The sequence below is a fragment of the Stomoxys calcitrans genome, chromosome 2 (genome assembly GCF_963082655.1).
Source record: "Stomoxys calcitrans chromosome 2, idStoCalc2.1, whole genome shotgun sequence".
NCBI lineage: Eukaryota > Metazoa > Arthropoda > Insecta > Diptera > Muscidae > Stomoxys > Stomoxys calcitrans.
In genome coordinates, this window is record NC_081553.1 from 76,232,594 (window position 1) to 76,246,568 (window position 13,975).

Genomic DNA, 13,975 nt, shown 5'->3' on the forward strand with positions numbered 1-13,975 from the left:
AGCTGAACACAAAAAATTAAACAAAAAAAGTATTCATCATTGCAAAAAAACAAAAAAATAAATAACATAATTTAAAAAAATTAATACTTTGTTATTCGACCACCGCGTCTTATAACTTCTTTTAAACGGTTTGACATCGATTGGACTAATTTAGCGGTTATATTTTGGTCTATATTAGTCCATTCCTCCATTATCACCTGTTGCATTTGACTCTTGCTCGAAAAATTGCGCGTTCTCAATTTGCGTTCGAGATGTTCCCAAAGATGTTCAATTGGGTTCAAGTCGGGACTTTGAGGAGGAGTTTTAATGACTTTGGGGCAGTTATACAGCATCCACATCTTGGTATTTAAAGCAGAATGTTTGGGGTCATTATCTTGATAATATTGAAAGTTATTACCAAGCCCAAGTTTTACAGCACTATCTTTTAAATTCCTCTTTAAAATGTCAATGTAATACTTATGATCCATTACTCCATTAATAATTTCAAGATTTCCCGCTCCTGAAGCCGCCATACACCCCCAAACCATTAAACCACCTCCACCATGTTTTACAGTAGCAACTGTGTTTCGTTCTTCAAGCTCTGTATTTGGTTTTCTGTACACTATGACCTTTCCATCGCACCCAAAAAGATTAAACTTGCTCTCGTCTGCAAAAATGACTGTTTTCCAAAATGATTCGGGCTGTTTTACATACATTTTTGCGAAGTTTAGCCTTTTCACTCGGTTTATTTTATTTATAAAGGGCTTCTTACGTGCAGTTCTTCCTCTGTAACTATGCCTTTTGAGTGTATTTCGAATTGTTTGTGTAGTAACTTCCTTCCCTAAATATTCCATAGTGTTTTTACGAAGAATGGTCGCATTTGTCTTCGGAGTTTTCTGAACTTGCCGCACTAGCCAACGCACATCTCCAACTGAAAGTGCTTTTGGTCGACCAGATCTTGGTTTATTGTCAACAGTTTTCGTTTCTGTCCACTTTCTGATGATGGATTGTATAGTAGATCGTGGTCTATTTAATATTTCACTGATAGTTTTTTGAGTTAAACTATTCCTGTGGTATTTTATTATCAAAACTTTTACCTCATCAGAAACCTCGTTTTGCTTACGACCCATTTTGACAAAAACTATATTTTCAATGAAATTAAATATTTGCTGTCAAGGGCAAAGCCTCCTTTACTAAATAAAACAGGAAAGGGGGATTCCCAAATAATATTTGAATTTGACTTTGATGACAGCACATCAATGATGAATACTTTTTTTGTTCTGTTTTTGGTGTTATTATATAAAATTGCATTTTTTGCGCTAATTAAATTTATTTTTTGAATTTATTTTAAAACATATTACGAAAAATAAACTATTGCATAAAACTGCATTATTTGTTTACTTTAAATTTTCTTCAATTAACCAAAATAAGTGAATTTATTATCAATTTTGCTAATGATGAATACTTTTTTTGACCGCTGTATGTTATACACACCACCATAGGATGGGGTATACTAATTTAGTCATTCCGTTTGTAGTACCTCGAAATATTCGTTTGAGACCCCATAAAGTACATATATGCTTGATCGTCTCGACGTTCTGAGTCGATCTAGCCCTGTCCGTCCGTCCGTACGTCTGTCGAAATCACGATAGCGGTCGAACGCGTCAAACTAGCTGCTTAACATTTTGCACAGATACTTAATATTGATGTGGTCATTGGGGATTGCAAATGGGCCATATCGGTTCAGGTTTAGTTATAGCTCCCATATAAACCGATCTCCTGATTTGACTTCTTGACTCCTTACCAGCCGCATCTTTTGTCCGATTTGGCTGATACAATCTGTACCAAATAAAAAGTTTTTCTAAGAGATTTCCTTACAAGTACAAGTGTCAGATAGTGTCAAATAAAATTGTTTTGAAGTTTAAAAATTTTAAATTGCAAAATTTTTTACCACAACCAAATTTTATGATTTTACTCTGTGCTCATCTGCATTCAAGTGCATATTTACCTTGCACTACAACGCAGTTCTCCGAAGTGGAAAATTATTATAGCAGAAAAAGAACTATTCAATATTAGTTTCCATCTGATAGAATTCACAATGACCTTTGCCCTGGCAGCTACTCGCAAAAATCAATTCATTCTTATAAGAAGAAAAAAAAAAACTGAAAACGTTTCAGTAAATATTAAACTCAAAAGCAACGGAATGAATGAAGAAATCCTTTTTGTGCTTTCTAGGATCGTGTTGAGTGAAGTGGAAAGAAAAGCAAATGCCAATGGTTTTTGTGGTGTGTGTGTGCTAATATTCTTTAATCTTATGTTGGCGTTAGCCTCATCCAAAAAAAAAAGGAAAAAAAACCATAAAGCCATCGAAGTTCTTAAAAGACGGACATAGCCTTGTGTGATGGCATGTTGTAAAGAGCATATTTTCCTTTCCTGCTGTTGTTACGCTTGAATGAAAATGTAATTTTCTTAAGCACATAATTTTACATAATTTGAAGAAACCGCAGTTTCCTTTAATTTACTGGTTGATGCACTTAGGAAAATTTATGCAAATTCCAAAAATACTATTTTCTTCTCTACTTTCATGAAAGACATTATTGCCACAGCCACGAGCTGGTGTGGTGTCTGACATAGACGACGGGCCGACAGATAGCGAGGCAAGTGGTATGGAAAAACTACATGTAACATGGTGTTGTACCAATAGCGACAGAAATCCCCTGTATGCACAGTATCTTAATGTGATATACGACTAATAAATAAAATTAAGTAAGGTTTTAATATGAAGAAGCATTTTATCAGAAGCAGAACACTTTATAAACTGGGAAAAAGCCTAATCAAGTCATTCCGTTTGCAACCCCTCGAAATATTGATCTGTTAGTCTGAAAAGTATATACATAAATTTTTGATCGTCTTGACATTCTAGGTCGGTATAGTCATGTCCGTCCGTCTGTCTCTCTGTTTGTCTGTTTGTGAAAATCACTATAGCCCATAGTAGGTGAAAATCGAAAAAAAACAGTAAAAACCAGTAAGAAAAGGCAAAAGTCAGGCGGTGCCGACTTTATAATACTCTACACATACACTATAGATACAAAGTGGGAGCTATATCTTATTCTAAACCTAGTTTGATGGACCTCGGTTGATGCTATCAGATGGTTTATTAAACAATCCGTATCAAATTTCAAGCAAACTGTAATGAATACACTTGGCAAATGACATCATTATTGCAAATAAGCCGATATCTGACGAACATATATGGGAGCTATATCTAAATCTGAGCCAATGTTGAGCAAACTATTGTACATATATATTGTGGTAGGCATCGAGGAAAGTGTTGTCCACAATTATGGCAATATTGCTCTTGCAGTGACCCTAGAAGTGACAATTGTCGAAATACATATATGGCAGCTATATCTAAATCTGAACCGATTACTATGAAATTCAACAGTTATATTAAAAGACATAAGAAAATCCTTCCTGCCAAATCGGTTAAAAAATGTGAACTTTATTGCAATATAAGTGCAAATCAAACGAACATATATATGGGAGCTATATCTAAATCTGAACCGATTTCTAGCAACCTTCTAAGATATTGTGGTAGTCATGGGGGAAAGCGCTGTACAAAATGTTGGCAAGATTGGTCAATAAATGCGCTTGCAATGACCATAGAAGTGAAAATCGGGCGATATATATATATGGGAGCTATATCTAAATCTGAATCTATATTTTCCAATTTCAATAGGCTTCGTCTCTAGGCCGCAAAACATGCCTGTACCAAATTTGAAGACGATCGGATGAAAACTGCGACCTGTACTTTGTACACAAATTAACATGGGCAGACGGACATAGCTAAATCGAATCAGAAAGTGATTCTGAGTCGATCGGTATACTTATCAATGGGTTTATCCCTCTTTCTTCTGGGTGTTACAAAAAAATGCACTAAGTTATAATACCGTATACCACGGCGGTGGTGTAGTGTATAAATGTGCCATGTGAGAGTCATGAAATGGTTAGAGCTGAGGTGTTAGCAAGATTGTGTGCAAGATTTCAAGGCCCTAGCTTGTCTGGGCGCCTTTTGGCAGGACCCTAAAGTTGGTCACCTCCATATTCCGAAAATTGTTCCAAATGAAAATTTGGCAGCCCGATTTTCACAACTCTGTTTTTGCTGAATAGTGCTAAAAAATTCCTACAAAAAAGTCCCCTTGAAGAGTACAATATCTTCACTGGTTTTGGGGATACACGAGTTTAAATTGTATATATAATATATATATTTATAATATAATATATATTTATATATATATATAATAATATATATATATATAATAATATATATATATATAATATATATTTATATATATATTGGGTTGCCCAAAAAGTAATTGCGGATTTTTCATATAATCAGCGTTGACAAATTTTTTCACAGCTTGTGACTCTGTAATTGCATTTTTTCTTCTGTCAGTTATCAGCTGTTACTTTTAGCTTGCTTTAGAAAAAAAGTGTAAAAAAGTATATTTGATTAAAGTTCATTCTAAGTTTTATTACAAATGCATTACTTTCTTTTAAAAAATCCGCAATTACTTTTTGGGCAACCCAATATATATATAAGTATATATTATATATATATGTTGAAATTTTGGCAGAGATTGGCTTCGTATTGGCTCGATTTTTATTTTTATGCATGATTCAGATTCGCGACAACGACTTTGCCGCCTATAATTGTTCACATCTGATTATTCAGTTAAAAATTTTACAGCTTTGAAGTAAAAAAATGTGAAAAGGTGATTTTTTTTTGCATATTTGGGCCAAAAAAATATTTTCATTTATTAGTCTTTATTGCAATACCTTAATTTTTTCTTTTTTGTTTGTGAAAAGGACTTATTGTAGGTGCCTTTTAAGTGAAATTTGAACAAGATATGTCAACATAATCGGGTGCTGTATGTACTTCAAAATAGGCAATTTCTTATTGCAAAAATGAAAAAAAAGCACTCAAGTACAAAATTCCATAGCCCAAGTAAAAAAATTCCATAGCCCAGATCCCCTACTCGGGCACATTTTTTTTACTTCATATGTCCTCTAAACCCATGCAAAAAATTGTATGCACTGACAATATTTGCAGCCTTCAAAGCAAATTTACTAAAAAATGTCGATTTAGAAATCATCTTGGCTTGAAAAAGGTATTTTGGAGATTTTTGTAAAATAATTTGTGCAAAATTCATTTTTAGGTTTTTAAGGACAGTTTTATTGTTATTTTGCACACGATCTCGATAACTCATCAGCTCTAACTACTCCTTATTTCAAAAAATACCCTTTCTTAGGTTAGAGGGGTGGAGATATTAATCTGTCCCATGCCATTATAGACATACACTTAAGCCAGTAATCGGCTTGTTGTGCGCTCTAAAAACTAAAAAGTAACCTCGAAAAAGAAAATTTTTAGTTAGGAATTCCGTGCTACTTACAAAATTCTTAATTGATTTCCATACCACTCCCCTAAGTTGGTTAATGTCTGGTATCGTGTCCCGACCTAAGAACCAGTGTCTGTTAGCCACGAAAGCCGGGCAATGACATAGGAAATACTCCAACGTCTCATCATCTTCCCCACATGCACTACACATGCAATCACTTGCCGCTCCGATTTTGCATAAGTGAGCTCCTAGTTCTATGTGTCCCGTTATGACACCAAAAGTTATACTGACCTCTTTCTTACTTCCTGTCAGTAAAAGCCTCGTTCTCTCACGATCCGGATCACCCCATAAGATTTTTGCCGTCCTACCGACTGCTTCGTCGCCCACACCATTAACTCGGGCTGCATCGACCCGATTGGCTTCGGGTTAACCTAGTTTATCAACGGCAGTCCTCTCGCCTTCACTGCCAAATCGTCTGGCCTTTCAATTCCCCTTTCTCCGTTATGGCCTGGTACCCAAACGATGCGGACTGTGCCAACTTCATAGAAGGCGTTAATCTCCTTCCTACACTGCAATACTGTTAGTGGCCATTTTACTGTCCGTAAAGATGTTCACACTCGATGTCCTCGCGTTAGTACCCCACCACCTCATGCATTCCGTGATGGTCCGATAGGACTGGGTCAGCCTAAAAGGCTTCAGGTTATCCAAGTTTATCGAGGGCGGTTGCCAACCCTTACTGCCAAAATGTTTGCCCTTTCACTCCCCCTTCGTCCGTTATGGCCCGGCATCCAAACGATGCGATTGCCCTAATTGCCATTTTACTGTCCGCAAAGATGTTCGCACTCGACTGATCTCCTGATTTGACCTCTTTAGCCTCTGAAAGCCACATTTTTTGTTCGATTAAGCTAAAATTTTGTACAAAGTGACTTCCAACGACAGTGTCAAGTACTGTTCAAGTCGTTCTCTAACCTGATATAGCTCCCATATAAACCGATCTCCCGATTTGACTTCTTGAGTCCATACAGGCCTCAGTTTTTGTCCGATGTGCCTGAAATTTCGCATGCAGTATTCTGTTACGACTTCTAACAACTGTGCCAAATACAGTCCAAATCAGTCTACAACCTGATATAGCTCCCATATAAACCGGTCTCTCGACACTCTCGGCACTGATATTGTTCATCATAAAATATGGTTTTAAGTCAAATTTCAGCCAAATCAGTTGAAAATTTAGCCTTCTAAATTAAGCTGAAGAAGTAAAATCCGGGGACCGGTTTATATTGGGCTGTATCTGTTTGTAGATCGATCCGGATCATACTGCTCGTGAATGTTGGAAGTCATAACTTAAGTTCTTGCTCCCAATTGCAGTCAAATTGGATAAAAATATAGGCTTCTAAGGGATCAAGAAATCAAATCCGGGGATCGGTTTTTATGGGGGCTATAACTGTTTATAGACCGATTCGGACCGTACTTGTTGTGGATGTTGAAAGTCATAACGCAAGTCTATGTTAGAAATTGTAGCCAAATCGAACGAAAATTGGGGCTTTTAAGGGCTCAAGGAGTCAAATCCGGGGATCGGTTTATATGGGGGCTATATCTGTTTAAAGACCAATTCAGATCATACTTGGCATTGATGTTGAAATTCATATCGTTAGTCTTTGTTCCAAATTTTAGCCAAATCGGATGAAAATTGATGCGAGCTCAAGAAGTCAAATCCAGGGATCGGTTTAAAAGGGGGCTATATCTGTTTATAGATTGATTCGGATTATACTTGGCATGAATGTTGGAAGTCATGACTTAAGTCTTTGTTACAAATTTAAGCTGGTAATTATTGCATGGAGGTTCTAGCTCTACCCGTTCGCCCTGTGCAACGTTCACCTATTTCGTACCTTTTTTGGTACTTTTTTGTTTCTAAATGTCCAAAAACTCTTTTGGCATCCCAATTTAGGCTGCCATAGTGTTCTGAAATTCCAAAATTCAAAGTTTTAACTCAACTAACAAACAAGGTACCAAAAAGTATCAATTGCGTACTATTTTTCCCACATACGTACCATTTTTCCCACATCTGGTACAATTTTGGGAAAATTTTGTCACCAAATCTTATGTTTTTGAGACGCTCTTTAATTGGAGCCCAGAATCATAATTCTAGCCCCATTCATTCGCACTGGGTAAAAAGTCACAATTTCGTACTTTTTAGTACCTAAACGTACGAATATCAGAAAACCTCATCTTATTGCGCGACTACGTTTGGGCTGGGCGTTGATCAGTCAATCACTCAGTCAGCTAATCAGTCAATCACGTGTCTCTTTTAAATATACAGATAAAATTTCATCAAAATCAGAAAACGGAATAGAGGGTCAGGCGTAGTGGATTAAAATTTTGGCTTTGAAAATATTTATTAAAATGTTTTTTGGGACAGATAAGCATAATAAAAAGACTTTAAAAATGTTTAGGCAAAAATTTAAATTTGGTGTTTTGGCTACGTCCCTGATAAGGGTTTATATCCAAATCTGGTGGGTATAATGACAAATACCATACATTTTGGAACATTTTTTTTGTTTCCAATTCCTTGTATATGTCCCCAAAATCTCCACTTTAGGAGGTTGATGTCAATGAAAGAAATCGAATTTCTTTGGGATTCAATAATTACTGACTAATCCCAGAAAACAAACAGCTAGGATACCATTTACTAGAATATACATTGAGCTTCACCAGGTGTTTCCTAGAGTTACATATTCATTCCGCCCCTTTTTACTTTCATTTTACTTCTGTTACAACGATTGATGCTTCAATTCACTGTGTCAAGGTGCCACATCTTACTCATTGCTTACATACCTAGGTCTTAGAGCAAAAAAAAGAGGAAAACAACAAAATATTGGGCTTGAGTCGAAGAACATGCATTTTCACCAAAAATGAATTCATAAAAAATTCGCTTAGTTATGACTATAGAAGGAAAACCCAACAAACCTACCCAAAACCCTGCACATAAAATATGCGAATAGTAGTGGCGAGAGCATGATGATAGCGAGGGAGGACAACAGCAACCAAAAAGTTGCATGTTGGAATGTTGATATTGGGCGTGATCTAAAATCTCCATGTTTTCACTATTTGGCATGAAGGACGAACGAACGGACCCACAAACGACCGGACCAACAGAATATTTTGACTGACTCAATTTTGTAAATATGGAGTGCAGCGCCTTCTCCCCAGGTATTCGCCTCATCTTCTTGCTGGCAGAAAATCACAACACAGCCCTTCACCTAGCTACAAGAAAAGCTTAGCACTAAATATTCAATACTCTTCTAAGGGAAGCAAGTGCAAAATGCCAAAGAAAGAGGAGCAGAAAAAATACAAGACGGTAAAAGGCAACAAGAATCACTTAAGGAATGTTGATGTGGCTCTTCGTTGTGCTTCGATGATGGTACAAAGGATTATGCAAATGAATTAATATCCATGTTCATTTTATGCAGAGAACCTCTTTCGTTCGGGGCTATAATCGAACGAAATGTGCCATGAAAAGATCCTTGCACTAAAGGAGATTGGAAGGAGCAGGAAACTACTATTGCAATAACTTTGATGAAGATATTAACATTGCACGATGACAAAAGGCTATTTTAAATTTTCCATTTTTACCTTTTGAGCGTTGTCTAAGTTGTTTATGTTTTGCTTTTAATTAACCTACTCTGACGTAAATGTATTGATGCGTAAAACAGTGGATTTTTGTTGCATTTTTCAATAGGGAATAGTTGTGGTGAACTTGCTGATGCTAAGTAATTTATGGATATAATGACCTAATTTATATACCAAAAAAAACGTGCTAAGTTCGGCCGGGCCGAATCTTATATACCCCCCACCATGGATCGCATTTGTCGATTTCTTTTCCCGGCATCTCTTCTTAGGCAAAAAGGGATATAAGAAAAGATTTGCTCTGCTGTTAGAGCGATATCAAGATATGGTCCGGTTTGGACCTCAATTAAAATATATGTTGGAGACCTGTGTAAAATTTCAGCCAATTCGAATAAGAATTGCGCCCTTTGGGGGCTCAAGAAGTAAAATAGAGAGATCGTTTTATATGGGACCTGTATCGGGCTATAGACCTATTCAGACCATAATAAACACGTATGTTGATGCTCATGAGAGAATCCGTCGTACAAACTTTCAGGCAAATCGGATAATAATTGCGACCTCTAGAGGCTCAAGAAGTCAAAATCCCAGATCGGTTTATATGGCAGCTATATCAGGTTATGAACCGATTTGAAACTTATTTGACACAGTTGTTGAAAGTAAGAATAAAATACGTCATGCAAAATTTCAGCGAAATCTGATAGGAATTGCGCCCTCTAGAAGCTCAAAAAGTCAAGTCCCCAGATCTGTTTATATGACAGCTATATCAGGTTATTGACTGATTTGAACCATACTGAGCACAGTTGTTGGATATCATAACAAAATACTACGTGCAAAATTTCATTCCAATCGGATAAGAATTGCGCACTCCAGAGGCTCAAGAAGTCAAGACCCAAGATCGGTTTATATGGCAGCTATATCAGGTTATGAACCGATTTGAAACTTATTTGACACAGTTGTTGAAAGTAAGAATAAAATACGTCATGCAAAATCTCATTCCAATCGGATAAGAATTACGCCCTCTAGAGACTCAAGAAGTCAAGACCCAAGATCGGTTTATATGGCAGCTATATCAGGTTATTGACCGATTTGAACCATACTTAACACAATTGTTGGATATCATAACAAACCACTTCGTGCAAAATTTCATTCAAATCGGATAAGAAATGCGCCCTCTAGAGACTCAAGAAGTCAAGACCCAAGATCGGTTTATATGGCAGCTATATCAGGTTATATACCGATTTAAACCATACTTGGCATAGTTGTTAGGTATCATAACAAAACACGTCGTGCAAGATTTCATTCCAATCGGATAAGAATTGCGTACTCTAGAGGCTCAAGAAGTCAAGACCCAAGATCGGTTTATATGGCAGCTATATCAAAACATGGACCGATATAGTTCATTTACAATACCAACCGACTTACACTAATAAGAAGTATTTGTGCAGTATTTCAAGTGGCTAGCTTTACTCCTTCGGAAGTTAGCGTGCTTTCGACAGACAGCCGGACGGACGGACGGACAGACGGACGGACATGGCTAGATCCACATAAAATGTCGCGACGATCAAGAATATATATACTTTATGGGGTCTCAGACGAATATTTCGAGTAGTTACAAACAGAATGACGAAATTAGTATACCCCCCATCCTATGGTGGAGGGTATAATAAAATGTCAAGTGGTAGAAAATAGTTTGCTGTTGCAATTTTCGTTGAAAGCGTCTGTGTTCATCTTTTTGTTTAGTTACTTACCCTTACTCACAATGCTCATAATGCCTTATTCATTTTCCCCCTTTGACACCAAGCTCGAAATAAAACTTTTGTGCTTAAATTCATAAGCAAAATCTAATCGGAGAGTCCATCCTGGTGATATGTCCTAATCTCAAGTTGTTGAGGCAAAAAGGTCTCTACATACGGCCAATTGGACGTTGCCATACAAATGAAAACATTTACATGTGTATTTTTGTTTAAACATTTATATTTACAACAATGTGGGTGTATACGCCCTTGTGTGTATGTGTGTGGGCATACATTCTCATAGTTGTTAGATGTCATAAAAACACAAAAATTATAAAATAAACAACAAGCAACAACAAGAACAGCAACAGCAACAAAGACAAGCCAACATAATATAGAAAATGTTAGTATCAATGTGGCCTCAAATGAGCCATTTGTTGAAACGTGACTTTTTTGTGCTATTACACAATACAGCCAACCTCACAGCCAACTCTGGACCACCGCCTCCTCACCCACCCAGACACTTTAACACTTCACACTCCCAAATACATGAGAATGTCTACTGCTTCTGCTTGAAGAAGGATGAACATTGGTAGTATCTGTAGCTTTACGTAGCAGAGGTATCCTTAGGTTTGTGATAATTCAACTCATTAGTATAACTACCATACTAATATAAATGTTATTATGCACACATTCTCACACACTTCACATCTTCACATAGACTCCTTGGATAGGAAACACCTACATATGAGTACATATACACTTGTATATCCACACATTTCTTTGGACGAACATAAGGATGCATGTTTGGAGAAAATCTTTGAGAATATTTTTTGTGTACATATGTAGGAAGGGAAGATGTTCAAGGATATTTTTGAATGGTTTCTCTAGATGCGGTGAAAACAACATAAGAAATCTCCACTATGTTCTAAGGAAACGAAAGAAGTGTATGAAAGAGCAAATAACACGGATACATGCAGCTAAAAAACGGATATGTGCATAGAAATGTGGGGGTGACAAGGAAGTTCTTTTGATTTTTTTTTTTACTAGCTGGACAAGGCCCTTTTCGATATTTCGCCCCAAATTTCTTTCATTTGAGCCTTATATTGCTAGGGTCGGTAAATATGCCCGGTATGGTGGGGTTTAAGGGGTGAGACTTCCCCCAAACATTTGGTCTCAAAATTGGATATCAAATTCGTTTTCAACTATCAAATCGTGCATCGTGTTAGAGCACAATTTTTTGAGCCCCATAATGTCAAACAGTATGAAGGTGGCGATCACAATATTCAGGGCTAAGGGTCTCGTTCAGGTCCACACAAATTAATTTTTTTTGCATTCCTTATCTATTGGGTTGCCCAAAAAGTAATTGCGGATTTTTCATACAGTCGGCGTTGACAAAATTTTTTCACAGCTTGTGACTCTGTAATTGCATTCTTTCTTCTGTCAGTTACCAGCTGTTACTTTTAGCTTGCTTTAAAAAAAAAGTGTAAAAAAGTATATTTGATTAATGTTCATTCTAAGTTTTATTAAAAATGCATTTACTTTATTTTAAAAAATCCGTAATTACTTTTTGGGCAACCCAATACATTCAAAATCATATTGCAAAGCTACTTAAGATACCACATTTTTAAAGGTCCGCTGTCCTATTCTATCCTGATCGGCCTCCATTTATTATTTTTATACCCTCCACCATAAGATGGGGGGTATACTAATTTCGTCATTCTGTTTGTAACTACTCGAAATATTCGTCTGAGACCCCATAAAGTATATATATTCTTGATCGTCGTGACATTTTATGTCGATCTAGCCATGTCCTCCCGTCCGTCCGCCCGTCCGTCCGTCTGTCTGTCGAAAGCACGCTAACTTTCGAAGGAGTAAAGCTAGCCGCTTGAAATTTTGCACAAATACTTCTTATTAGGGTAGGTCGGTTGGTATTGTAAATGGGTCATATCGGTCCATAACCTGATATAGCTGCCATATAAACCGATCTTGGGTCTTGACTTCTTGAGCCTCTAGAGTGCGCAATTCTTATCCGATTTGAATGAGTTTTGGCACGACGTGTTTTGTTATGATATTTAACAATTGTGCCAAGTATGGTTCAAATCGGTCCATAACCTGATATAGCTGCCATATAAACCGATCTTGGGTCTTGACTTCTTGAGCTTCTAGAGAGTGCAATTCTTGTCCGATTGGAATGAAATTTTACACGACGTGTTTTGTTATAATATCCAACAACTGTGCCAAGTATGGTTCAAATCGGTCTATAACCTGATATAGCTGTCATAAAGGGTGATTTTTTTGAGGTTAGGATTTTCATGCATTAGTATTTGACAGATCACGTGGGATTTCAGACATGGTGTCAAAGAGAAAGATGCTCAGTATGCTTTGACATTTCATCATGAATAGACTTACTAACGAGCAACGCTTGCAAATCATTGAATTTTATTACCAAAATCAGTGTTCGGTTCGAAATGTGTTCATTCACCGTAACGTTGCGTCCAACAGCATCTTTGAAAAAATACGGTCCAATGATTCCACCAGCGTACAAACCACACCAAACAGTGCATTTTTCGGGATGCATGGGCAGTTCTTGAACGGCTTCTGGTTGCTCTTCACTCCAAATGCGGCAATTTTGCTTATTTACGTAGCCATTCAACCAGAAATGAGCCTCATCGCTGAACAAAATTTGTCAAAATTTGAACACATTTCGAACCGAACACTGATTTTGGTAATAAAATTCAATGATTTGCAAGCGTTGCTCGTTAGTAAGTCTATTCATGATGAAATGTCAAAGCATACTGAGCATCTTTCTCTTTGACACCATGTCTGAAATCCCACGTGATCTGTCAAATACTAATGCATGAAAATCCTAACCTCAAAAAAATCACCCTTTATAAACCGATCTGGGATCTTGACTTCTTAAGCTTGTAGAGGTCGCAATTATTATCCGATTTGCCTGAAATCGACTGATTCTCTCATGGCCATCAACATACGTGTTTATTATGGTCTGAATCGGTCTATAGCCCCCCCATACAGCTCCCATATAAATCGATCTCTCTATTTAACTTCTTGAGCCTCCAAAGGGCGCAATTCTTATTTGAATTGGCTGACATTTTACACAGGTCTCCAACATATAATTTAATTGTGGTCCAAACCGGACCATATCTTGATATCGCTCTAATAGCAGAGCAAATCCTTTCTTATATCCTGTTTTGCCTAAGAAGAGATGCCGGGAAAAGA